The 27,743-nt window shown below is 43.4% G+C and overlaps 2 protein-coding genes across 3 annotated transcripts in view; both read right to left on the reverse strand.

Moving 5' to 3' along the window:
- LOC132384998 (fidgetin-like) overlaps nucleotides 1-27,743 on the reverse strand; it is a 200,134-nt gene that overhangs the window by 161,001 nt on the left and 11,390 nt on the right. The window lies entirely within an intron of this gene.
- Nucleotides 1-27,743, reverse strand: part of LOC132384678 (aryl hydrocarbon receptor-like) — a 190,684-nt gene that overhangs the window by 2,118 nt on the left and 160,823 nt on the right. Inside the window, exons 12-14 of one of the 2 annotated variants that reach the window (XR_009508982.1) lie at nucleotides 18,476-18,579; nucleotides 17,487-17,562; nucleotides 13,407-13,476 (exon numbers count right to left, since the gene is read on the reverse strand). The gene's annotated coding sequence lies outside the window, so the exon portion shown is untranslated. Of the gene's footprint in view, nucleotides 1-13,406; nucleotides 13,477-17,486; nucleotides 17,563-18,443; nucleotides 18,580-27,743 lie in introns of both variants that reach the window. The other variant, XR_009508981.1, reaches the window with a different exon arrangement.

Here is a 27,743-nt window from a genome sequence, read left to right on the forward strand (position 1 = left end):
GAGTACCGATCGCAGTACACCACACCAGCTGACTCACAGGTGAAGTGTTGCCTCACCTGGAAGGACTGTCTGGGGCCCTGAATGATGGTGAGGGAGGAAGTGTAAGGGCAGGTGTAGCACTTGTTCCGCTTGCAAGGATAAGTGCCAGGAGGGAGATCGGTGGGAAGGGATGGGGGGGAACGAGTGGACAAGAGAGTCGTGTAGGGAGCGATCCCTGCGGAAAGCAGAAAGGTGGAGGGGAGGGAAAGATGTGCTTGGTAGTGGGATCCCGTTGGAGGTGGCGGAAGTTACTGAGAATTATACGTTGGACCTGGAGGCTGGTGGGGTGGTAGGTAAGGACAAGGGGAACCCTATCCCGAGTGGGGTGGCGGGTGGACGGGGTGAGGGCAGATGCGCAGGAAATGGGAGAGATGCATTTGAGAGCAGAGTTGATGATGGAAGAAGGGAAGCCCCTTTGTTTAAAAAAGGAAGACATCTCCTTCGTCCCGGAAAGTAAAGCCTCATCCTGAGAGCAGATGTGGTGGAGATGGAGGAATTGTGAGAAGGGGATAGCGTTTTTGCAAGAGACAGGGTGGAAAGAGGAATAGTCCAGGTAGCTGTGAGAGTCTGTAGGTTTAAAGTAGATATCAGTAGATAGGCCATCTCCAGAGATGGAGACAGAAAGATCAGGAAAGGGGAGGGAGGTGTCAGAAATGGATCAGGTAAATTTGAGGTGAAAGTTAGAGGCAAAGTTAATGAAGTCAACGAGCTCAGCACGCGTGCAGGAGGCAGCGCCAATGCAGTCATCGATGTAGCAAAGGAAAAGAGGGGGACGGATACCCGTATATGGACTGTTCCACAAAGCCAACAAAAAGGCAGGCATAACTGGGTCCCATGCGGGTGCCCATGGCTACTACACCTTTGGTTTGGAGGAAGTGGGAGGAGCCAAAGGAGAAATTATTGAGAGTAAGAAGGAGGAGAGTGGTGGTAGAGGGGAATTGGTTAGGTCTGGAATCCAAAAAGAAGTGGAGAGCTTTGAGACCTTCCTGGTGGGGGATGGAGGTATATAGGGACTGGACGTCCATGGTGAAAATAAGGCGGTGGGGGCCAGGGAACTTAAAATCATTGAAAAGATTCAAAGCGTGAGAAGAGTCATGAACATAGGTGGGAAGGGATTGAACAAGGGGGGATAAAACAGTGCAGAAATGAGTTCGGTGGAGCAGGAGCAAGCTGAGACAATGGGTCTACCTGGACAGGCAGGTTTGTGGATCTTGGGTAGGAGGTAGAAACGGGAAGTGCGAAGTGTGGGAACAATGAGGTTGGTGGTAGTGGATGGGAGATCCCCAGAGCTGATAGGGTTGGTGATGGTATAGGAGACAGTGGCCTGGTGCTCCTTAGTGGGGTCATGATCAAGTGGCAAATAAGAGGAGGTATCAGAGAGTTGTCGCTGTGCCTCGGCCAGGTAGAGGTCAGTACACCAGACTACAACAGCTCCCCCCTTATCAGCAGGTTTTATAGTGAGGTTGGGATTGGTGCGGAGGGAGTGGAGAGCAGAGCGTTCGGAAGGAGCAAGGTTGGAATTGGAACACAGTGTGGTGAAGTCAAGATGGTTAATGTCCCATCGGCAATTAGCAATAAAGAGATCCAGAGCAGGCAGAAGACCAGAACGGGGTTGGCAGATGAATGGTTGACTGAGGAATTGGTGCAGGGGGCAGGGTTTCAGATTTCTGGATCGTTGGGAACTCAATCATTCCCGAGAAAACAATGCAAGTTTGTACAACCTCTCATTATAGCACATGTCCTCTGACACAGGAAGCATCCTGGTAAGCTCCCTTCTGCACCCCCTCCAAAGCCTTGATGTCCTTCCTATAATGGGATGACCAGAACCGTAGGCAATACTCCAGGTGCAGCCAAACTAGACTTCTATAAAGCTGTAACATACAGTAACTTTTGAACTCAGTGCCTTGATTAATGAAGGCAAGCATGCCATCTGCCTTCTTAACCACTCTATCAATCTGTGTAGCCACTTTCAGGGACCCCAAGATTCCTCTGCTCATCAACACTGTTAAGAGTCTTGCCCTTAACTGTGTACTGTCTCTCTGCATTTGACCTACCAACGTGCACCACTTCACATTTCACCGGGTTAAACTCCATCTACCATTTCTCCAGCAATACCTGCCATTCATCTACACATCCAGTTGTATTCTTTGCCAGTCTTCTACACAAATAAAAAAAACACTTGATGACCGCCTCACCCTTGGATAAAGAAAAAAGAAATGACAAATGAAAAGCAATTCGTTCACAAATTCCTGTACTGGTCTTCCAGAGTCAACTGCACTCAGTAGCCACTTCATAAACAGGGGGCGATATTTAGCCTTCAAAGAGCTTAATATGCCATTGTCCAGGGGTTGAATTAAAGATGTACAGTTAGGTGGCAGGTAGATACCATAAACAGTATTCTTTACCAAGGGTTCAGCTTTTGGACACACAGTTATCTAAAATCAGCATTATCTATTTTTGTCCAGACCAACAGAGTCACAATGAGCTCTGGATCAAAGTAATATTCAAACCATTCCAATGTAATGTCAGTAGTAATTCATCCTTTTTTTGTTGCCACTGTAAATTACTGGAAACTACTTCATACCTTTGAAAGCTCTTTTGCCGATGACTAACAGCTTATACCTGTGGGTTCCTGCAGCGTTAGAGCAGCCCAACACAGCGACACAATCTTTTGATGCTTCATAACCTGTTCATGATTCTGCGACCTTTGTCGTCGGTGTTCATCTTAGAGTACAACACCAATATAAGGTGTTTCTTCAGCACTGTAAGCTTGCACGGGGCTTAAATTTTCATCAGAAACTAACTTAGTGAACACACCAACAATGTCAGCGGCTGCTTCCTTGTCTGCTGGCCATTTTTCACCACACACTGCATGAAATTTTATGTCATGTCGCTGCAGGAAATGCTGAAGCCACCCTTCACTGTAATCAACTCATAATCCAGTCTTAATTCTTCATGAAATCATTTTGCTTGTTTTTTCACCATCTCTCCTGACAGTTCTACACTTTTGCTGGTGTAGAGTTTAAAGCACTTTATGAGAACTTTATCTAGATGTGAACATCCTCTATCTTTCATTGTTTCCCTTAAGTTTTTTTGATTTGCTGTCAGCAAACAATTGGAACAACTTTTCTTTTTGTTCCTTTTTACAGTGCCTATAAAGACAGAACAACTGACTGCATAATTATTCACCCCATTCAAGTCAGTATTTAGTAGATGTGCCTTTGGCAGCAATTACAGCCTTGAGTCTGTGTGGATAGGTCTCCATCAGCTTTGTACATCTGGAAACTGAAAATTTTCCCCATTCTTCTTCACAAAACTGCTTAAGCTCTGTCAGATTGTATGGTGATCATGAGCGAACAGCCCTTTTCAAGTCCAGCCACTAATTCTCAATTGGATTGAGGTCTGGACTCTGACTTGGCCACTCCAGGACATTAACTTTGCTGTTTTTAAACCATTCCTGTGTAGTTTTGGCTTTATGCTTGAGGTCATTGTCTTGCTGGAAAACAAATCTTCTCCCAAGTCACAGTTCTCTTGCAGACTGCATCAAGTTTTCCTCCAGGATTTCCCTGTATTTCACTACATTTATTTTACCCTCTACTTTCACAAGCCTTCCAGGGCCTGCTGCAGTGAAGCATCCCCACAGCATGATGCAGCCACCACCATGCTTCACGATAGGGATGGTGTGTTTTTGATGGTGTGTGGCATTTGGCTTATGCCAAACATGGCATTTAGTCTGATGACTAAAAAACTCAATTTTGGTTTCATCAGACCATAGAACCTTCTTCCAGCTGACTTCAGAGTCTCCCACATGCCTTCTGGCAAACTCTAGCCGAGACTTCATGTGAGTTTTTTTTCCCAACAGTGACTTCCTCTTTGCCACTCTCCCATAAAGCTGCGACTGGTGAGGCAACCAGGCATCAGCTCTTGTATGCACACTCTCCCATCTCAGCCACTGTAGCTTGCAACTCTTCCAGAGTTGTCATAGGTCTCTTGGTGGCCTCCATCACGAGCCTTTTATTGCACGGCCACTTAGTTTTTGAGGACAGCCTGCTAGGCAGATACACAGCTGTGCCATATTCTTTCCATTTCTTGATAATTGACTTAACTATACTCCAAGGACATTCAGTGACTTGGAAATTTTCTAGTATCCATCTTGTGTTTTTCAATAACCTTTTTGCAGAGTTGCTTGGAGTGTTCTTTTGCCTTCATGGTGTAGTTTTTGCCAGGTTACTGACTCTCCAGCAGTTGGACCTTCCAGATACAGGTGTATCAATTGAAACACCTTGACTGCACATAGTGATCTCCATTTAACCAAATATGTGACTTCTAAAACCAATTGGCTGCACTAGTGATGATTTGGTGTGTCATATTAAAGTAGGTGAAAACTTGCAATCAATTAATTTTGAGTGTTATATTTGTAGTTAATTTAGATCACTTTTTAGAGATCAGTTATTTTGTGTTTAATAATTGTGATAAATAGAACCATAGAACATTACAGCACAGAAACAGGCCTTTTGGCCCTTCTTGGCTGTGCTGAACCATTTTTCTGTCTAGTCCCACTGACCTGCACCTGGACCATATCCCTCCATACACTTCTCATCCATGTACCTGGCCAAGTTTTTCTTAAATGTTAAAAGTGAGCCCGCATTTACAACTTCATCTGGCAGCTGATTCCACACTCCCACAACACTCTGTGTGAAGAAGCCCCCCCCAATCTTCCCTTTAAACTGTTCCCCCTTCACCCTTAACCCATGACCTCTGGTTTTTTTCTCCCCTAGCCTCAGTGGAAAATTTAGACCAATTTGTAGAAATTTGTTTTCACATACACAAAAGAGTCTTTTTCTATTGATCAGTGTAAAAAAAATCCAAATTAAATCCATTGCGATTCAATGCTGTAAAACAAATAAAACATGAACATTTCCAAGGAGGGGGTGGTGAATACTTTTTACAGGCACTGTATATACTTACTGTAATTAATTAATGAATTAATTCTTTTTCTATATTTATCATGTATTGCATTGTATCACAATATTGAATCACAGTGGATTTAATTTGGCATTTTTGACACTGATCAACAGAAAAGACTCTTTCATGTCAAAGTGAAAACAAATTTCTAGAAATTGTTCTAAATTAATTACAAATATAAAACTCAAAATAATTGATTGAATTAGTATTCACCCCCTTCCAGTCAGTATTTAGTAGATACACCTTTGGCAGCAATTACAGCCTTGAGTCTGTGCGGATAGGTCTCTATCAGCTTTGCACGTCCATACACTGCAATTATTCCCCATTCCTCTTTACAAAACTGCTTAAGCTCTGTCAGCTTGCATGGCAATTGTGAGTGAATCTTGAGGATTTTGGTTTTCAGGCTCCTGTACCTCTTGCCTGATGGCAGCATCCAGAAGTAAGAAAAGCTTGGATGTCGAGGTGGGGTGGAAAATCAAAGTACACAATACATAGGCACAAGTCTAGAAATATTCACAGTTCTTCAAACCTCTTTATAAACTAGTTAAATATTTAATTCCTATATCTCAGGTATATTTCATAGCAATAAATTCAAATAAAATACATTTACTTTCGTAAACAATCAGTTTTTTTCCCATATACACTGTTTCCCTTCACTTATGTGAATGAGATGAATTCACAATTTTTGAAGTATTTTTCTTGTCTAATGTCAACTTGTAGAAATTGACGAATTATCTCTATGTATCATTGTCGTGGACGGCTTAAGCATGCGTGTTTACTAACTCAATGGTATTCTATCGATGCTGTCTAATTATTACAAACTTCAATAAAGCCTGTTGGTTGCCAGCTCCACTGATGGTAATATTGGGATAATTCCTTGCTAGGTGGCGCTATTACCCCATGCGACGTGTTTCCCATCTGAAACACACTGAGAATTACAGCAGAAGAAAACCTTTAAGTGCAGGAGATCCAAGCAACACACATACAAAATGCTGGAGGAAGTCAGCAAGCCAGGCAGCATCAATGGAAACAAGAAAACAACCCACATTTCGGGCCGAAACTCTTCGTCAGGACTGGAGAAAAAGATGAGAAGTCAAGTTAGAAGGTGGGGGGAGAGGAGGAAGAAATACAAGGTCAGAGGTGATATATGAAATTGGGAGGGGAGGGATGAAGTAAAGATCTGGGAAGTCGATTGGCGAAATAGATAAAGGGTTGGAAAAGGGGGAATCTGACAGGAGAAGGTAGAAGAACATGGAAGAAAGAAAAGGGGGAGGAGCACCAGAAGGAGGAGTTAAGGTGAAAGATGGAAATGGGAATGAGGAATGGTGGGGGGGGGGGGGGGGAAATTACCAGAAGTTTGAGAAATTGATATTCATGCGATCAGGTTGGAGGCTACCCAGATGGAATATAAGGTGTTATATTCTCCAACCTGGGTGTGGCTTCATCATGGCATGAGAGGAGGCCGTGGACTGACATGTTGGAATTGGGAATGGGAAATAGAATTAAAATGGGTGGCCATCGGGAGATCCCACTTTTTCTGGCAGATGGAGCATACACTTCTTCAGTGAAGTGGTCTCCCAATCTACGTTGGGTCTCACTGATATACAGGAGGCTCCACCAGGAGCACCAGGTGCAGTAGGTGACTCCAACAGACTCACAGGTGAAGTGTTGCCTCACCTGGAAGGACTCTTTGGGGCCCTGAATGGTAGTGAGGGTGGAGGTGTAGTGGCAGCGGAAAGTGGTGGGGGGGGGGGGGGGAAGAGGTGCTTGCTGGTGGGATCCCATTGAAAATGGTGGAAGTTCTGAAGAATTATGTACTGGATACAGAGGCTGGTGGAATGGTAGGTGAAGACGAGGAACCCTATCCCTGGTGGGGTGGTGGGAGGATGGGGTGAGGGCAGATGTGCATGTAACTATAGAGATACGGACAGGGCAGTGTTGATGGTGGAGGAAGAAAAGCCTCTTTCTTTGAAGAGGATGGACATCTTATTAGCTCTGGAAATTCTACTTCCCGTTCCTATTCCAACAAGTCAGTCCATGGCCTCTTCTACTGCCATGATGAGGCCACATTCAGGTTGGAGTAGCTTATATTCCGTTTGGGTAGCCTTCAACCTGATGGCATGAACATTGATTACTCGAACTTCTGGTGATTGCCCCCCCACCCCGCTTCACCATTCCCCATTCACATTTCCCTTTCTCACTTTATCTCCTTACCTGCCCATCATCTCCCTCTTCCCTTTCTTCCATGTTCTTCTACCCTTCCCTATCAGATTCCCCTTCTCCATTCCTTTATCTCTTTCAACAATCAACTTCCCAGATCTTTATTTCACCCCTCCCCTTCTCCTGGTTTCACCTATCACCTACTTCTTCATTCCACCCCGCCTCCCCCCCCCCCCCCCCACCAACACCTTCTTACTCTGACTTCTCATCTTATTTTCCAGTCCTGTAGAAGGGTTTTGGCCCGAAACGTTGACTGTACTCTTTTCCATAGACGCCGCCTGGCCTGCTGAGTTCCTCCAGCATTTTGCGTGTGTTGCTAAGTATTATGGGGCAGGTTGTCTGAAAAGTGTTTATACAGGGACAACAACATGCCAAACGTTGCTCTTGTGGCCAGTGACAGCCTTTTCTAAATGCTCTAAAACTCAAAGCAGGACATAATCCTGCCTTTCAAAAACACAAGATTCCTGGATGTATATCTGCAAACGATTATTCCCCTCCCTCCATAGATGCTACCTGACTTGCTGAGTTCCTCCAGCATTTTGTATGTATCCTGCATTTTCATTTTGGTTGGAGGGGAGGCACCAGCAGCATCAGAGAGTTGGGAGAAGCCTCTACTAAGATTGAAGCAACCCCTCATTTTTTCTGGTCAAAAGATGTACAGAAGTGGCCACGCATGGCACTAGAGCAAACTGTGCTATAAAAGGAAAAATGCAAAAATATGAATTTAACAACTTGTCTTTGAATTAATTCCATATTTCACATCCATGCGCTGGGCCTGTTATATTTTAACAGGAGAGCTATTTCTGTAGGAGCTTCTCTCCCACTGTTGGAACTGTAGGACTGCATGTGGATGAAGCATAGTGGAAGGTGAGAATTGCCAACTTCAGGTAACCTGTTTCCCCTCTCCCCCATTTCTCTCTCCTCCTGGCCTATCGAGCTGCTCCTGCACCCACCCCAGCCCTCATCACCCTGTACTTTTCTCCTCCCCCACCCACTCCATCTGTCCATCACCCACACACCCCTCCCACTGGGTCCCCTCCCCCACCCATTCCATATGTCCATCACCCATACACCCCTCCCACTGGGTCCCCTCCCCCACCCACCATCTGTCTATCACCCACACACCCCTCCCACTGGGTCCCCTCCCCCACCCTCTCCATCTCTTCATCACCCACACACCCCTCCCACTGGGTCCCCTCCCCCACCCACTCCATCTGCCCTTCCCACCTCCACTATTTGATTCCATGTTCCACCTCCCTCTCTTAACACATCCCACTATTTGCAGTCCATTGTCACCTCCACCTCTTACCTCTCAGCCTTGGTCACCATCTCCACTCTCCCCTCTGCCGATCGCCCCTCCTCACCTGGATCCACCTATCCCCTGCCAGCTTTGATCCCACCCATTCGTCTTATCCTATCTCCCCTCCACTCTTTCAGTCCTGATGAAGGGACTCAACCTGAGATGTCGATTGTCCGTTTTCCTCCACAGATGCTTCTGACCTTTTGAGGACCTCCAGCTTCTTGTCAGTTGCACCAAATTCTAGTATCTATAGCTTCTTGTACCTCACACAAGAACTCCACTTTTCTAACCAAATTCTGATGAAGCTTCCTGTCTTTTGGAAGTTGGCTGGATACAAATTGCCAAGCACGACAAACATTGAAACAACTGTTTAAGGCTGAGTGGTACAACTAAACCCACCAGCTACTGGTAAACCAGGACACAGCAACAATACCAGTCCACTGCCCTGAGTCGTTGTCGAACAACCACTCATGAAAGCTTACTCACACACCACCATCACATACTCTGCACTCCAAAACAGTCAGAAAACACTACAGCACAGAAACAGGCCCTTCAGCCCATTTAGTCCATGCCAACCTGCTTGATCTGCACCATCCCATCCACCTGCACCTCGACCGTATTACTCTCTGCATGAAGAAGCTTCTCCCCATCTCAACCCTAGTTGGCCTACCCTGTATCTTCAGGCTGTGACATCTGGTTCTGGACTTGCCCACCACTGGGCCTGCCCACTCCTGTCAGGGTTTTATAGGTTTCAAGTGAGATCCCCTCTCATTTTGTCAAACTCTAGTAAATACAAGCAGTGGTTCCAATCTCTCTTTGTAGATTGCCACCCCGGGTATTAGTCTGGTGAATCTTCACTTAACCTCTGGGGTCAGGAGACCAAAACTCTGCACACTGCTCAAGGTGCTGTCCCACCAGGGCATACGACAACAACCCCCCTCCCAGCCTGGCTTGCTGCAGTACTCAATTCCTCTCACTGAATGTCACCGCACCATTAGCTGCCTTAACCGCCTGCGACACCTTCATCGGCTGGTGTACAAGGACATCCAGGTCTCACCGCACCTTCCCTTTACCCACTCCTTTTCCATCTGCATTCCTGTTTTCAGCACAAAGTAGGTAACCTCACATTTATCCACATCAGTCAACACCTACCATGTATTTGTCCTCTCCCTCAACCCATCTCAATCACCCTGGAACCTTTCTGCATCCTCCCCACAACTCACACTCCCACCCAGTCATCCACATGCTACATTTAAATCCCTCTTCAAACTCACTAATATATATTGTGAGTGGGTGGGGTTCGTGTGCAGAACCCTCCGCTACCCCACTGGTCAGTGCCTGCTACTGGGAAGAGAACCATTTATTCTGATTCTTTGCTCTCTGTCTGCTCAGTGGTCTGCCTAAGACCATAAGAGCTGAGCTAGGCCATTTGGTCCATCAGTCTGCATCAGTATTTTCCCTCACAACCAATTCTCCTGCCTTCTCCCCAAAATCTGTGACACCCTTACTAATTAAGAACCTATTAACCTCCCAATGACTCACCCAGCACAGCTGTCTATGGCAATGAATTCCACAGATTCACCACCCTCTGACTACAGAAACTCCTCATCTCTGTTCTAAAGGGACGTCCTTCTATTCTGAGGCTGTCCCCTCTGGTCCTAGACTCTCTCACTATTGGAAATCTCCTCTCCATAACCACTCTATCTAGGCCTTTCAGTATTCGATGTTTCAATGAGATCCTCCCCTCATTCTAATTCCAGTGAGAACAGGCCAGAGCCATCAAACCCTTAGATGTTAACCTTTTCATTCCCATGATCATTGTAGTAAACCTCCTCTAGACCCCTTCCAATGCTAACACATCTTTTCTTAGACAAGCAAGAGAAAATCTGCAGATGCTAGAAATCCATGCTGGAGGAACTCAGCAGGCCAGGCAGCATCTGTGGAAATGAATACAATCGGCATTTTCGGCTGAGACCCTTCTTCAGGACTGGAGAAAAAAAGATGAGGAGTAGATTTAAAAGATGGGTGGGGGGAGGGGAGAGAGAACCACTAGGTGATGGGTAAAACTGGAGGGGGAGGGATGAGGTATAGAAATGATGAAGTTGATTGGTGAGATGAGGCGAGAGAGGGAAAAGGGGATGGGAAATGGAGAAGTGAGGATGGGGTGGGGGGGTGTATTACCAGAAGTTTGAGAAATTGATGTTCATGCCATCAGGTTGGAGGCTACCCACACGGAATATAAGGTAAACACAAAGTACACTGCAGATGCTGTCGTCAAATCAACACATACAAACAAGCTGGAGGAACTCAGCAGGTTCCTGTTCCTCCAACCTAAGTGTGGCTTCATTGCGACAGTGGAGGAAGCCATAGATGGACATATCAGAATTGGAATGGGAAGTGGAATTACAATGGATGGCCACTGGGAGATCCCGCTTGTTATGGCAGACAGAACATGGATGCTTGACGAAGCGGTCTTCCAATCTACGTTGGGTCTCACCGATATACAGGAGGCAACACCGGGAGCACTGAACACAGTGGATGACCCTAACATTCAGGTGAAGTTTCGCCGCACCTGGAAGAACTGTTTGAGGCCCTGAAAGGTAGTGAGAGAGGAGGTGTAGGGGAAGGAGTAGCACTAGTTCTGCTTGCAAGGGTAAGTGCCAGGAGAGAGATCAGTGGGGAGGGACAAGTAGACAAGGAAGTTACGTAGGGAGCGATCCCTGCGGAAAGCAGAAAGTGGGGGAGAGGGAAAGATGTGCTTGGTGGTGGAAGTTTCTGAGAATAATGCGCTGGACATGGAGGCTGGTGGGGTGGGAGGTGAGGACAAGAGGAACCCTATCCTTGGGATAACAGTAGAGATGCGTGAAATGGAAAAGATCCTTTCTTAGATATGGGTCTTAGTCCAATTACCCCCTATCCTACCTACATTAATTTTGCACACTATTCTCATATGTGGAACCTTGTTGAGAGCATTCTGAAATTCCAATTACCCTACATCAACTGGCTCTCTCTCATCACCTCCACCTGATACATTTTCAGAAGATTCCAGTGAATTTGACAAGTATGGCTTCTCTTTCATAATTCCACACTGGCTTTGTTCAATTTTGTTACTGTTTTCCAAGTGCTTTGCTATTCTGTCCTTAAATAATGGACTCCTGTGTTTTCTCATTACCCAGGAAGCTAACTGGTCTATGATTCTCCCAAGGAGGTGCTGGTGAGCCACGTTCCTGGACACCAGTTCCTTTTGTTTCCATCTCGGTTTATGCTAGTTCAACCAACTGGATAGCTGTGCACTCTCCAGGACTACTCTTCGCCAAGCTGTTTAATATTCAGTACACAGTGAACTCAGCGCATGTGGAAACTGTTGAATCTCACTTGCTTTTGTTGAGTCAATAAAAGCCAGGTTCGGGGCCTTTTTTTCTGCCTCTTGCAGCTGCCGTACTAACAATAAGTGGCCTACTGTTGACCCTTCTGTATCACAATCACATTGCGACTCAGGATATACTTGCTCAGCTGATATCTTGACTATTCAATAAAACCATGACAAGTTTTTTTTTGTAATACTCCGTCACTTTGGTCTCTTTTAATCTTGCAATGTGTCACAATGCTGAAACCTCATGTCCTGCAGCACAACAGTTTTCCTTCAGCATAGGCAACCATGCCTCTCCCTCATTTTATATCTTTCTATATTGCCACTTGACATAGAAAGAGGCCATTCTGCCCATAAAATCTATGGTGGCTTATAGTACAATTCCACCTACCCACACACTGATTTTCCCTGTAATGTATTCCTATCAACTACCCCCCAGATTCTACCACTCACTTACACACTAGGGGCAATTTCCAGTGCCTAATCAACCCACACATCTTTGGGATATGGAAGAGAATCAGAGCACCCGGGGGAAACATCATGGGAGGGAACATGCAAATATGTCCAAATCTTTATCCCATTTTTAAATTTCTTATTTACTCTACAGCTTGCCTCACCTGTGTAATTCTGAACATTTGGCACAGCCACCACAGATCTAATGGGCCAAGTGGCTTCCTTCTGCACAGTCAGCGACTTTATTAAATCTCCCTTTACCTACTTTGCTCTTAAACAAAATAACCCCCGGATTAGGAGGAAATAATTATATAAAGCAAGTACAATTAATCGCACACATTAGCTGCCCTGATATCATCACCTCACAAAGATGCTCTGTTAGCTTCACTGATCTGTTCGTCATTCATTTTATAAAATTAAGAACAAAAAGCCACATTGCAGAGCACCGAAAGGACTGGCACCAAAGAGAGTTGGTAAAAAGTATATCCTCAAGTGACAATTTGGGGGCACTAGATTTAGACTTAAATAGAAGTAATATAATTAATTATATTTACCAGAGAAGGATGTTCATATGAGCTGTTAGTTTAATAAACAGATTACAGCAGGAGTCTTTATTAGGGTCATAGAGAAGACAGCACAGAAACAGGCCCTTCTACTCATGATAGTCACCTTCACTGTCCACTACACCCCCAAACTTGGTGTCATCCTCAAATTTGCTGATCCAGTTAACCATATTATCATCTAGATCATTGAAGAAGGTGACAATCAACAGAGGACCTAGCACCAATCCCTGTGAAACTCCACAAGTCACAGGCCTCCAGTCAGAGAGGCAACCATCTACTACCACTCTCTGGCTTCTCCCACAAAGCCAATGTCTAATCCAATTTACCACCTCATCTTGAATACTGAACAACTGAACCTTGTTGACCAGCCTCCTACGTGGGACCTTGTCAAATGTATTACTAAATTCCATATAGACAATATCTACTGTCTTGCCTTCATCCCCTTTCCTGGTAACTTCCTCGAAAAACTCTATAAGATTGCTTAGACATGGCTTACCTCAATCAGAAGAATGGAAAACCAAGAAGGACGTTTTTATCCAGTCTACTGCAAACAAGGGAAGCCAAATCTAATGTAAGAACAAAAGAGGCATACAACAAAGCAAACATTAGCAGGAAGATAGAGGATTGGGAAGCATTTAAAAACCTACAGAGAGCAAATAAAATAAACATTAGAAGGGAGAAGTTGAAATGTGTAAGCAAGCTAGCAAACAATATCAAAGTGGATAGTAAAACTTTTGAGTATGTAGAAAATAAAACAGAGATAAGAATGGATATAGGACTGCTAGAAAATGAGGCCGGAGAAATAATAGCAGAGGACACGGAGATGGCAGATAAACTAAATGGGCGTTTTGTATCAGTCTTCACTGTGAAAGACACCAGCAGTGTGCCAGATGATGTAGTGTGTGACGGAAGAGAACTGAATGCAGTTACTATAATGACTATCGCCCAATAGCATTCACATCTACAGTGATGAAATGCTTTGAGAGGTTAGTCATGACTAGACTGAACTCCTGTCTCAGCAAGGACCTGGACCCATTGCAATTTGCCTATCGCCACAATAGGTCAACAGCAGATGCAATCTCAATGACTCTCCACGGGGCTTAGACCACCTGGACAACACAAACACCTACAGTACATCAGGATGCTGTTCATCGACTATAGCTCAGCATCTAATACCATCATTCCCACAATCCTGATTGAGAAGTTGTAGAACCTGGGCCTCTGTACCTCCCTCTACAATTGGATTCTCAACTTCCTAACTGGAAGACCACAATCTGTGCGGATTGGTGATAACATATCCTCCTCGCTTATGATCAACACTGGTGCATCTCAGGGGTGTGTGCTTAGCCCACTGCTCTACTCTCTATATACCCATGACCATGTGGCTAGGCATAGCTCAAACACCATCTATAAATTTGTTGATGATACAACCATTGTTGGTAGAATCTCAGGTGGTGACAAGAGGACATACAGGAGTGAGATATTCCAACCAGTGGAGTGATGCCACAGCAACAACCTTGCATTCAACGTCAGTAAGACCAAAGTGCTGACTGTGGACTTCAGAAAGGGTAAGACGAAGGAACACATACCAATACTCATTGAGGGATCAGAAGTGGAGAGAGTGAGCAATTTCAAGTTCCTGTCTTTCAAGATCTCTGAGGATCTAACCTTGTCCCAACATATTGATGCAGTTATAAAGAAGGCAAGACAGCGGCTATACTTCATTAGGAGTCTGAAGAGATTTGGTCTGTCAACAAATACACTCAAAAACTTCTGTAGATGTACTGTGGAGAGCATTCTGACAGGATGCATCACTGTTTGGTGTGGGGGGGGGGGGAGCTACTGCACAGGACTGAAAGAAGCTGCAGAGGATTGTAAATTTAGTCAGCTCCATTTTGGGTACTAGCCTACAAAGTACCCAGGATATCTTCAGGGAGCGGTGTATCAGAAAGGCAGTGTTCATTATTAAGGACCCAGGGCATGCCCTTTTCTCACTGTTACCATCAGGTAGGAGATACAGAAGCCTGAAGGCACACACTCAGTGATTCAGGAACAGCTTCTTCCCCTCTGCCATCCGATTCCTAAATGGACATTGAACACATGAACACTACCTCACTTTTCAAGTATATATTATTTCTGTTTTTGCATGATTTTTAATCTATTCAATATATGTATAGTGTAATTGATTTACTTATTTTTCTCTCTCTGCTCGATTATGTACTGCATTGGACAGCTGCTGCTAAGTTAACAACTTTCACAAAACATACCAGCGATAATAAACCTGATTCTGATTCTATTACAAGGGAGAAGCTGGAAGACCTAAGGGTACACCCAGACCAGATGAACTGCAGCCTGGGGTTCTGAAAGAGGTATCATAAAGATTGTGGTGGCATTAGAAATGACATTTCAAAAAATCAATGGACTCTAGCGTGATGCCAGAGGACTGGAAAATTGCAAACATTACTCCACTCTTTAAGAAAGGAGGAAGGCAACAGAAAGGAAATTATAGCCGAGTTAGCCTGACCTCAGTGGTTGGGAAGATGTTGGAGTCAATTGTTAAGGATGAGGTTATGGAGTGACACAGGACAAGATAGGACAAAGTCAGCATGGTTTCCTTAAGGGGAAATCTTGCCTGATGAACCTGTTGGAATTCCTCGAGATTGGGGATTCTTTGAGGTTTCTTTGGGGATGTGGTGGATGGTGTGTATTTGAACTTTCAGAAGGCCTTTGACAAGGTGTCACACATGAGGCTGCTTACCAAGTTAAGAGCCCATGGTATTACAGGAAAGTTACTAACATGGTTAGAACATTGGCTGATTGGTAGGAGGCAGCGAGTGGGAATAAAAGGATCCTTTTCTGGTTGGCTGCCGGTGACTAGTGGTATTCCACAGGGGTTGGTGTTTGAACCACTTCTTTTTATGCTGTATATCAATTATTTAGACGATGGAATAGATGGCTTTGTTGCCAAGTTTGAAGATGATATGAAGATTGGTGGAGGGGCAGGTAGTGTTGAGGAAACAGGTAGGCTGCAGAAGGGCTTATACAGAATAGAAGAATGGGCAAGAAAGTGGCAAATGAAATACAATGTTGGAAAATGCATGGTCATGCACTTTGATAGTAGAAATAAATGTGCAAACTATTTTCTAAACGGGGAGAAAATCCAGAAATCTGAGATGCAGAGGGACTTGGGAGTCCTTGTGCAGAACACCCTAAAGGTTAACTTGCAGGTCGAGTCGGTGGTGAGAAAGACAAATACAATGTTAGCATTTACTTCAAGAGGTCTAGAATACAAGAGCAGGGATGTGATGTGATGCTGAGGCTTTATAAGGCACAGGTGAGGCTTCACCTTGAGTATTGTGAACAGTTTTGGGGTCCTCATCTATGAAAAGATGTGCTGGCATTGGAAAGTGTTCAGAAGAGGTTAACAACGATGATTCCAGGATTGAAATAGTTATCATATGAGGAACTTCTGATGAATCTGGATCTGCACTCGTTGGAATTTAGAAGGATGAGGGGATGGATCTCATTGAAACCTCTTGAATGTTGAAATGCCAAGACACAGTAGATATAGAAAGGATCTTTCCAATGGTGGGGGAGTCTAGGATAAGAAGGCACAGCCTCAGGATAGAGGGGCGTCCTTTCAAAACAGAGATGCGGAGAATTTCTTAAGCCAGAGGGTGGTGAATTTGTGGAATTTGTTACCACAGGCAGCTGTGGAAGTCAGGTCGTTGGGTGTATTTAAGGCAGAGATTGATAGGTTCTTGATTGGACCCTTGGGCCACAATCACAACTAAAGCTTCACATTGCTAATGAGTGCAGTAGGTTTTCTGGGCAGATGTACCTCAATCAGAGACTGGCATAGGACTTACAAAATTTAATGGGAAAAAGGACATTCAGTGTGAGCTGATCTTAAATTGAAACAGAATTTATTTTCAATACAAAAATATACTCATAAATCAGAGGAGTTTTATACAAATTATTTGAAGATACACTTTTTTCTTAAGCACTCTGCTCTCACTTCTTTGGCATTTACATTGCCTTATTTGAATTATTATTTAATTCTTTAGCCAGAGGGTGGTGAATTTGTGATTTTTTTAATTATTTAATTCAATTGTTTCTTGTATTAAGTAAACAGATTTGAATTACTGGGAGCAGCTACATTTGCTAAATCTGCAGACTTTCCTAGCATACTCCAAATTTACTGCAAATATTCATTTTAAGTATTCATCCACAATGCAATGAGGTGAGACGTTCATTTCTTGCTAATTAACATCTATTGTAACATCTGTCTTCCACCAACTAGAAACTCATTTTGTATGGAATATTTCACTAAAACTATAATAAAACTACTCTGCTAAAACTGGTGTATGTTTTTCCTATACATAATTTATTATTACAAGTTTAGGCCATATCTCTCTCTGGGTACAGTGATGCGCTCCACTCCCATAAATAATCTGAACATCTTTAACTCAAGGGTGTGCCAGTGTTGGCAAATATCCCCTATATATAACTGGAAGCTCTAATGATAAAATTCCACTGCGATTTAAGCTAGATATTCATGTCTTTTCTCACTTACCTTTTTTTAAAATTTAGAATAACTCTAATACCACTATCCTCGATACAAATCAGAAGCTGTTCTTCAAACCAAATACCTACAGAGAGCAACATTATAATTACTCATTCAATTATTGTGTTTATGCATAATAAAAAACAGCCTCACCATTAATGAAAATTTGTCCTTAGCTTATAAAAGTCAATTCTAATTATAGTCCTCTATGTTAATTTTCTGGGCTGTGCAAAGTTGTGCTTTTGGAGCTTTCCGTCTCTTCATTTCATGGTGGTGCTTCCAGACACAAGACCATAAGATATTGGAGCAGAATTAGGCCATTCAGCCCATTGAGTCTGCTCTGCCATTCAATCGTGGTTTTATGTTACATCAAAAGGGGAAGGAGAGGACAGCAGGAAAGGAAAAGCAGGAAAGGAATGAGGGACTGAGCGACTTAAGTGGTGGTGACTAGTTGGTCACAAAGTTTCCACAACTATCTTCCAGCCAGCAGCACCAATATTTGTGTCATTCAGACGCTCCTGGTCTCAACCAGACACACAGACTTCCTCATTTGTTCTCACTGCAGCTTTCCATTTTTCTGCAACTTAAAATCTTCATGATGTCCAACTTTTTCAGCATGGATAAAATGTCATGGATCTGAAGTGTTAATTGTGCTTTCTTTTCTGCGGATGCTGCTGGACCCAGAGATACACAGCATGGTTGCCAGGCATGAAGAAGAGTAAAAGGATTGGTTGGGCTGGGGTTGCTTTCTAACAGCAAAGGGAGATTCAGTTGAGGTCTGTAGGAAGGACCTAACTCTCTCAGCAAAAACTCTCTCAGGTTGATAGCCAAGGAGCAAACTACTAAGCATTTGAGGGGAGCTGAGGAAGCGTCTTTGATATAAGTGGTGGGGCTCTGTATCTCACTGCCTAGCGGAGTATTGAAAAAAGCATTGCATTTTAAAACATTCCGAAAGCTTTAACTCACAGGGCTATGCACCAAGAACTGGGATCTGTCACCTTTTGGCTGGCATGGATGTGAGATGGGCCAAGTGGTCTTTTTGAGTCTTCAATTTCTAAGATACACATTTGTGTCGAGATTTTGAATGCAAGTTCATCACTTCCTGAAAGTGAAAACACAAGGGAACAGAGTGGTAAAGGTGGCATCTGGCATGCTTACTTTCATTAGGCAATAGATGCAACAGGCTAGTTAATACCCTAGAAACAGATGAATTTCTATCCCAGAGGTACCAACTGTCTTCTGGCACTGGCAACAGCACACCCAAGCATGTGTGTCCTCTCTTTGTATAGCAATTGCTATTATGTCCTCCAATTAACGTGGAAGCTGCTTCACTAACAGACTACAAAGCAGTAGAGTGATGGTTGCAGGAAAATGAGGCACAAGGCTGGTGGAGGAGAGGGTGTGGTGGTCTCATCATGTAAGGGTGGCAGAAGAAATAGACGTCCTAATGAAGCACTGAGCAATGGAAACAGTGATGGGCATTGCAGCTGTGAAAACTTTGGTTAGGCCACATTTGGAGGGTTGTCTGCATTTCTGGTTTCACCAGGATACTGTCAGGATTGGAGGGTATGAGCTATCAGAAGAGGTTGGACAAATTTGGCAACACACACAAAATGCTGGAGGAACTCAGCAGGTCAGGCAGCATCTATGGGGGAGAGAAAAAGAGTACAGTCGGTGTTTTGGGCCGAGACCCTTTAGCAGGACTGGAGAAAAAGAGATAAGGAATCAGAGTTAGGTGGGGGAGTGGAGGAAGAAATGCAGGTGAGAGGTGAAACTGGGAAGGGAGGGGTGAAGTAAAGAGCTATGAAGTTGATATGTGAAAGAGACTGGACTGGAGAAGGGGGATTTCCAGCATCTGCAGATTTTGTCTTGTTTGTAATTGGACAAACTTGGATTGTTTTCTCTGATATGGCAACCTGACAGAAGTTTATAAAATAATGAAAGGCGTAGACAGTGTTGATAGAGTATTTTTTCTCAGTGTCAATTATTAGAGGGCAAAAGTTTTAGGTGAGATGGGGAAAGCTTAAAGAGGGAGGTAGGTGCCTGGAATGCACTGCCGGGGGGGTGGTAGAAGTAGATACAAAGGTAATGTTTCTAGCATTTAGATGGGCACATGAATAAGCAGTGAATAGAGGTATACAAAGCATATGCAGGTAGATAGGATTAGCTTACCATTATGGCCAGTGCAGACAAGATTCTTCCCAGAGGCTGCACCTGTGCTTTGCTGTTCTACATTCAACACCCTTTTTCCACACTGTGTTCCAGATGGTAACAGCTTGCGGTATAGGTGCCTTCTCCCCAAGCCCAGCTTTGTTTAAACCAATTATCTATTAACACTTCTGCAGTGGTTTCACCCAACTAACTCTCATCAATACCACTCCTAGCTTTGAACACACCTTAAATCTAATATCTTTTTGAACACAGCACCCTTCTACAGAAAGCAAGAAAAGGGAGATTGGTGGAGTGGTGCAAAATTGATACAATCATCAGAAGAAAAACTTCTATTAAGAAAAACTTGGACAGGTATATGGATGAGAGGGGATTGGAGGGATATGGCCCAGGTGCAGGTCAGTGGGAATAGGCAAAAAAATGGTTCAGCACAGCCAAGTGTCGAAAGGCCTGTTTTGTGCTGTAATGTTCTATGGTTCTAAGTCTGAACTGAGAACAGAAATACTCAGCAGGTTAAGCAGCTTCTAGCATACAAAGGGAAGTTAATAATTCAGTTATTAAGCATCTCTGCTGTATGCTCTAGTCCCTGTATGATAAGGTTTAAGGTTTCATATGTAAATTTTTGCAATGTTTTATTGTGATAATTACAAGAGACACCATGGTGCATTTACAAGTTTTACATCATTTTCTCACGTGGTCTAAAATTATTACCTTGAGTTTTTGGAGACCATTGCAAAAGGAGCACAAAACCACTAAAATATCCAGCCAGATGAGAAACTTTTCTCCCTATAAGAATACTTTATCTCAGGCTTCAAGGTGGCCACCATCATCCTAGTGCTCAAAAAGAGTGACAGTAACCTGCCTCAACAACTACCACCTAGTGGCACTGGCCTCAACAATAATGAAGTGTTTTGAGCAGCTGGTTATAGATTGCATTAAATCCCATCTTCCTGCTACATCAAACCCTTTCCAGCTCGCTTATTGCTCTAATCAGTCCACTGATGATGCCATAGTCTCTGCACTTCGCTCTGTCCTACCCCACCTGGAAAATGGCACCTCATACTGCATTGCTACATCTAATTCAAACCAAATCATCAATTTTGCGGATGACACAACATGTGACATGAAATGCAACGCAGAGATGAGGTAGAGCAGCTGGTAGAACAATGCAAGTACAACCTGAGTCTCAACATGGACAAGACCAAAGAGATGATAGTGGACTTTAGGAAGATGCAGGCTGACTGCTCCTCCGTGGAGAGAGATAGGAGAAACAAGTTTCTAGAATACACATAATAGACAATTCCACTTGGTCCCCTCAACACCACCTCTTTGGTCTAGAAAGCACAGCAATGTCTCTACTTCCTGAGGAGATTGGGATGATTGAGGTTCCCCTCTCTCCCCCCCCCCCCCCACCCACTCCCCCACCACAACCATTTTAACCAATTTTTACAGGAGCACCACCAAGGGAGCCCCAACCAGCTGCATCACTCTCTGGTATGAGAATTGCAAGCTGAACGACCACAACTTCCTACAAAGGATTGCGGGGACTGCTGAGTGCATTATCGGGGTCTCTCATCTACCCATCAGATTTTTATCAGGATCACTGCATACGCAGGGCCCTCAGCATTGATAGTGATCTCTCCCATCTGTCCCACAATCTCTTTGACCCCCTACTATCAGGGGGGAGGTACCGTAGCATTAGGATGGGAAAAAGCTTATTTCCTCAGGCCTTGAGGCTACTGAACTCCCTGCCACCACCCAGGTCATGCATGAAACCCCAGTAGCTTTATACTGTTTACTTTCTAACTTGTGTTGTAAACGCACTGTATTATTTGTGGTAATACTACTTTGTGTGTTGCATGTGGGTGAGTTATATGTCCTGTGTTATGCACCTTGGTCTGGAGGAACATTGCTTCATTTGGCTGTATACATGTGCATGGTTGAATGACAATGAACTGAACTTGAACTTCTTAGAAAATTATTGCTTTAAAACACATTATTGTACAGTTCATACAAACACAGACAATATTTTACAGTTAGAATAACTAAACTTCTGCCATTTTATGTATTATCGATACATTCACTCCTTTTAGCCATGAACTGCACAATCTCATTTTTATTTGGGGACCTCCACATTGTCTCTGTCCTTTCACATGGTGGGTGACAAAGTGGTTTGGTGAGAGTGAGGATGTTTATTGTGAATAGCAGGCTTACAGTTCAGGGTTAGGAGTGAGGGGTTAGAGTTGGGGGCTCAGGACTTACAATCAGGGTTAGAGAGGGCTCAGGGGTTAAGGTAGGGGTTTGTGGGTTAGAATTGAGGCTCAGGGCTTAGGGTCAGAGTTAATGCTCTGGATTTGGGCTTAGTGTTAGATGTAGGGGTTAGAACTAGTGTTACCACTCAGCAACACTCAGTACTAGACTATTATCAGATAGAAGATTAATAGATTTCAGGCTGACAGTGGTGACTTTTTCACCAAGCTGAGAAGCTTCTGGCAGTAACTGGAGTCCATCTCTATGCTTGCCCAAGGACCAGCCCTGAGTGGAGAGTTTATTTACTGACCTGCTGTCAATGAACTGGGACAGATCCCAAACACCTCTGCCTGGAGCTTCTGACCAGCAGAAAGAGTCAGAAAGCATCCTTTCCCCACTGCTGCCTCTAGGATAGCTCAGTGAGGCCGAGGGTCCAAACGTATTGTAGGGATAATCCCCAGGGAGGGCCTTTCTTACTACCATCTGGCAGTAATGTCCTGATATCTGATGGGACATTTCCAGCAACAGGTAGCCTTAGCAAATGATGCTGAATCTCTGGCTAATGTAAAAGCTTTAGCAAATGAGCACTTCCTCTTCCTAATAAAATGCATAATAGAGTTGTAATAGTAAGGAGACAGACACACAATGTTGCAAAATGAGGTAGGCTATGATCTGGAGATAAATAAGTTTGTGCTTCTGTGATTAAGTCGGACACAATGCACAGCCACAGTAAAGCAAGTCAACGTGCTGAATCTGTGCTGATGGTAGACGTTCCCCGCTCTATTTTCTTTGCAGTGTTGTGAAGCACGTGAGACTAAGGCTTTGCAAGGCTCCGTCACTTAATGGTGGCTTTCACTGCTCTAGCCATCGAAAAACTTGGCCAATCAACACAGACCACAGATGTGCTTGCTGTCGCTGGCACGGTAGCATGAGAGGCCTGGCAGCATAATGGTTAGTGCAACGCTTCACAGCAGTTCTATTCTGATGATTTTGAATAAATATTAGTCAGGGAGATTCCTCCTGATCAAATTAGTGTCATAGGATCAGTCCTGAGCAGGGTTTCAACTTGAAATGGAAATTATGCCTCCAAAAACACAGAGTTTATCCAGCAACTTGCTTTTTACTAGTGTCATAGGATCTTGTATGCCTGTGTGATACGGCCAGATGGGTATCAAGGCTCCTGCAAATGTCTACACCACTACTGAATTTGCAGTAGCAGCCTGAATATTTGGGAGCAAGTCTCTGAAGTGGGGCTTGAATGCAGAATACTTGACTCATGGGTTTCCCACACAGCTATCAGGGCTTTCAATGGGGATAGCTGTGGTTCCCATCAGACACAGCCCCACTGCCACTTGTGGCCTCTTGTACTTACAGGCAGGGCCACAGTGATGCATGGTGCCAAAGATCCAGTATGGGCATGAGGCCAGTACTGCCAGTGAGAGAAAGGCACGGGCTAGGATGAGCAGGCAGGGACAGTGGTGCAACTGGCAGAGATGCTGCTTCACAACTTCATTGTCCTGAGTTCAATCCTGACCTCAGGTGCTGTCTGTGTGGAGTTTGTATATCCTCCCTGTGACTATATGGGTTTCCTCCCATATCCCGAAGAAATGTGGGTTGGTAAGTTAATTGGCTGCTTTAAAGTGCCCTTAGCGCGCATGTGAACAGCAGTGTTCGGGGCAGTTGGGGAGGGTATGAAATGGAATCAGTTTAAGAGGGTGCTTGATGGTCAGTGTGGATTCAGTGGGCTGAATGGCCTGTTTCTGTGCTGTATAATATGGCCCATCAATACACCATGCAGTGAATGGGTCAGGTTGCCCTGTGGTGGGACACTTAACCGCACCTGTAATTAGCCTTGCCTCTATAAAATAGCTGAAGTTTCCAGGTGATAAGATGTTGTTTAAGAAACAGGATATCCAGCAGCTGAACAAACGGGGCAAGAGGCGAGGTATCCTCAGAACCAGTGAATTAGAAAGACTGGAAAATAACCAGCAGAATGAGTGAGGAGAATTAAATCACGATTATATCAGTTACAAAAAGAAGAATTACACTGAGGGGAAAATAAAATAATCCTGAATTCCCTTGACTATTTATTTCCATCCATAGATGCTGCCCGACTGGCTGAGTTCCTCCACCATTTTGTGTGTGTTGCTCAAGGTTCCCAGTATCTGCAGAACCTCGTGCTTACATTTAAAATCTTACAGTTTAGCCTCTCCCAACTCACAACCTGAAGGACTAGGAAAATGCTGGAAACACTTAGCTGGACAGGTATCATCGTAGAACGAGAATCAGAGTTAACATTTTAGTCAATGCCCTTTATCAAATCTGCTGAGGTGTTTCCAGCAATTTTTGCTTATCATTTCCGATTCCTAGCATCTGCAGTAAAGGACTGAGATTACACATATAGTTCATATTTAGTGCCAGATGTTAACTGGCCATCATTAATGACTGTTAAAAAGAGTACTTGTACTACTGAATAGCCGAGGCAGATGCAGAGCCATCAGCGATGCAAAAGCAGTGTCCCAAGATGTGCCGATGATGAGGCTGTCAGTGATATACAACTTCAACAAACTCAGAAGGCAACATCTGCCCTTCACCTAAAGCTATAGCGCATTTGCAACTAAATGACATCTCACAATTAGTCTTGGCTTTATTCTGGCCCACGATCACTGAGATACAGTATATTCTGTTTAATGTCATATATCACAGTGATTACAAATACAGTGGATTCCAGTTAATTGGGCATTCAGTTAATCGGAGCAGCCGCTCATTTGGGACAACTCAAAGAACAGAAACAAATCAAGAAAATAGCTGGAACTCCTTTCATTTATATAGGGCACTGTGCCAGTTAATTGGAGCAGGAGATTGTTGGCGAACATTTTCTAAATTGTGTCAGTCTTGTGCATGTCCTGTGGCCGTTAGACACTGCACAACTTGCTTGTGTTCAGAAAGCAGTGATTTTTTTGCCATTGATAGCTGGCGAGAAATAAGCAGTACATCAATTCAGAACTGCTTCTACTCACTGTGGTTTTGAGCGTTCAGGCTTGGAGATGCAGAAATAGCTGAGAGTGAAAATGAAATGATTTCATGACTTCAACAAGCTCGGAACTACGAAGAATGTGAAGGTATCGACAATCATCTTGAATGTTACAATTAAAATGAAGATTTGGAGAATGGGATCATCGAAAGCATTGTTTGAAGGCAGTCTGCTATTTGAATTAGGTGTCTACTCTGATTTTGTTCATTCAGTCAATCAAAAGAATGCGGCTGCATACACTGGATTAATTCCTCTGTAATAATAACACAAACTAACACACAGCTTTATAGCATTGTAGTACTCTTGGTAGTGTTCTATTTTTTTTCTGTATTAAAAAATATATATAAATTTGTTTCTTAGTTAAATGGTAGTTTATCTTTTTTATACCTTATTAACTATTTCCGTGAAACTTCAGCTAATTGGGCCAAGGTGCATTGGTCCTAGGGTGTTCCAGTTAATTGGATCCACAGTGTTTAAATGCTGGAAGTAAAAACCATGGACAAAAGTAATTATACTTGCATTAGCCAAGGAGTGCCATCTTTGTAATAAAATTGATTCCCTACCCACAAATACTGCTTGACCGGCTGAGTGTTTCCAGGAAGTTGTTTTATTTCAGGTTTTCATAAACTTCTGCTTCCCCTAAATCTTGCTTTTATAGTTTCCTATCGAATAACCTCTGTGGCATCCTTTGCAAAGAGAGCAAGGAACTTCATGTGTTGCGAGCCAACCCCCACTTTGTTCAAGCTGAAATTTTGCAAAATACTATACAAGTTATATATTTCTATCCATATTAAATTAACATGCAAAACAGCTTTCTTATCAAAATAGAAAAATCAATGTTGGTACTTTTGCCATGTGAGTTAAATCAATTTATGGCATCAATGTGGTCCATTTCCATTGACTAAAATTTGGAACACAAAATGTTACTATGTAGCTATTGAGTAGTCACTACTGCCACTTGCAACCTTGTTAGATAGCTTTTCTGTTCAATGTCATGTTTCTGTATAGAGGGATGTAAGGCAATAGTCAGTTGGACCTATGTTTAAAGAGTAATAATACTATTCAATACAAAGAGAATTTTAATTCAACTGGCAGCTTCAAAGAATTATATTTGAAAGGGTCACACATCTCAGTGAACTGACACACTGGGTATTATTTAATGGGCTTTTATGGCTGTTTGTACACTTATTGTCATAGTAATCTAGCTGTATTCTGGCTTGCTGCTCAGTTGTATACAAACTGAGAAGTGCCTGTCCATCACCAAAGCTCTGTGAGAAAAGTCATTCATCATGTATGTACTCCAAGTTCTGTATGTAAATGCAGCATCTAATTTGTGCAGAGCAAGTTCTTGCAAATAATGACAGGATAGATGGTGAGTTAACCTGCATCAGCAGCATTAGTTGCAGGGAAAAAAAATAACCAGTGCACAAGGAACTTGTCTCAGTTCTCCTTTGATTTTACATTAACCTATGGGTAGAGGGGTTTTGGTTTACTACCCTATGGAAAGATGACATATTTGAGTGCAAAGTTCCCCGAGTATAGCTCTGGAATGTCAGTCAGTTACAAGCAGAAATCTCTAAAGTAAGGTTGTGCTGGCAACATTACAGCTTAGAAAACTGTTCACCTCCACAACGTTCTTCTGAGTACTTCCCTCCAAGCAGCAAATACTTTGCCAAATATTATTCACTCACATAACCAACAGTATCCTATCACACTTTACGACAGGGGTTCCCAACCTGGGGTGCAAGATGGAATTTCAGGGGGTGTGACAAAGAGTGGCTTGTGTGCTTGAGTGACAAGTCACGAGTCATTACTCAGCCAGCTGCTGGTGTGCCTTGAGAAGTGGTAGTAACGTTTGTCCCAAGCACACTCCAGTCTCTCACCGCCCGAGTCGAGAGACACGCAAACTCACTCCAGTCTCCTGCTGCCCGAATCAGCATTGAGGATTCTCATCAGTGTTACCTGGGAAGTTACATCTCAGAGTTGAGGAGTCTCATCAATTTACTGTTTACAATTTTTTCTGAATAAATTAGAATCTAATTGCTCAATTTATATTTGCATTTTATGCACTGAGTTAAAAGCTTATTTTTTTTTTAAGTTCAATTTGTTCACTCGCAGTATTGTATGTGGTCAAAAATTAGAAATTAGACTTCTTCATCTTCAAATGTGTTATTACTTTTGTAGGGGGTGCAAACATTAATCAAACATTTCCTAGGGGTGTGGGGCATAGAAAAGGTTGCGACCCACTGCTTTACGAGGTAGAATCAAAGCAAAAATCTGCAGATAATGGAAATTTTCATTAAAAACAACAAATGCTAGAAATCCTTAGCAGAACAGGCAGCACATCATGGCCTTCAAACATTTATTGCTTTTCTCCCCCTAAATGCCACCTGACTGAGTATTTCAAGCACTTTCTGTGGTTATTTCATGTTTTTTTGTAATAAGTTGCTCCCTTCAGGGGAAATTCAGTTTGTTCACACCACAGCAGATTGAAATACTGAGCCTTACTTATAGGGTTCATCTGTTTGTTGGATGCTTAATAGGCCATCAGCAGCATTACTGCAGCTGCATTCTGGCTAGGTGCTCAATTGCGCATCAGCTGCAAGGGAAGTCCTTCAAGAAGGTTCACGTAGTCAGATATCATAGGTGTGCCAAAAGCAACAAATGCTTGTGTCATGTAACCCACAATTAGTGTATCAGGAATAAGTCAGCCTCCAGTCTTTGTTAACAGGCCTTTCCCTGATGCAGAAAGGTAGAAACATTTGTTTGGCACTGAACACTCTGAGTACTTTGCAGTTTTTGGAATCCTTTTG

Source organism: Hypanus sabinus, chromosome X1, assembly GCF_030144855.1.
Source record: "Hypanus sabinus isolate sHypSab1 chromosome X1, sHypSab1.hap1, whole genome shotgun sequence".
NCBI lineage: Eukaryota > Metazoa > Chordata > Chondrichthyes > Myliobatiformes > Dasyatidae > Hypanus > Hypanus sabinus.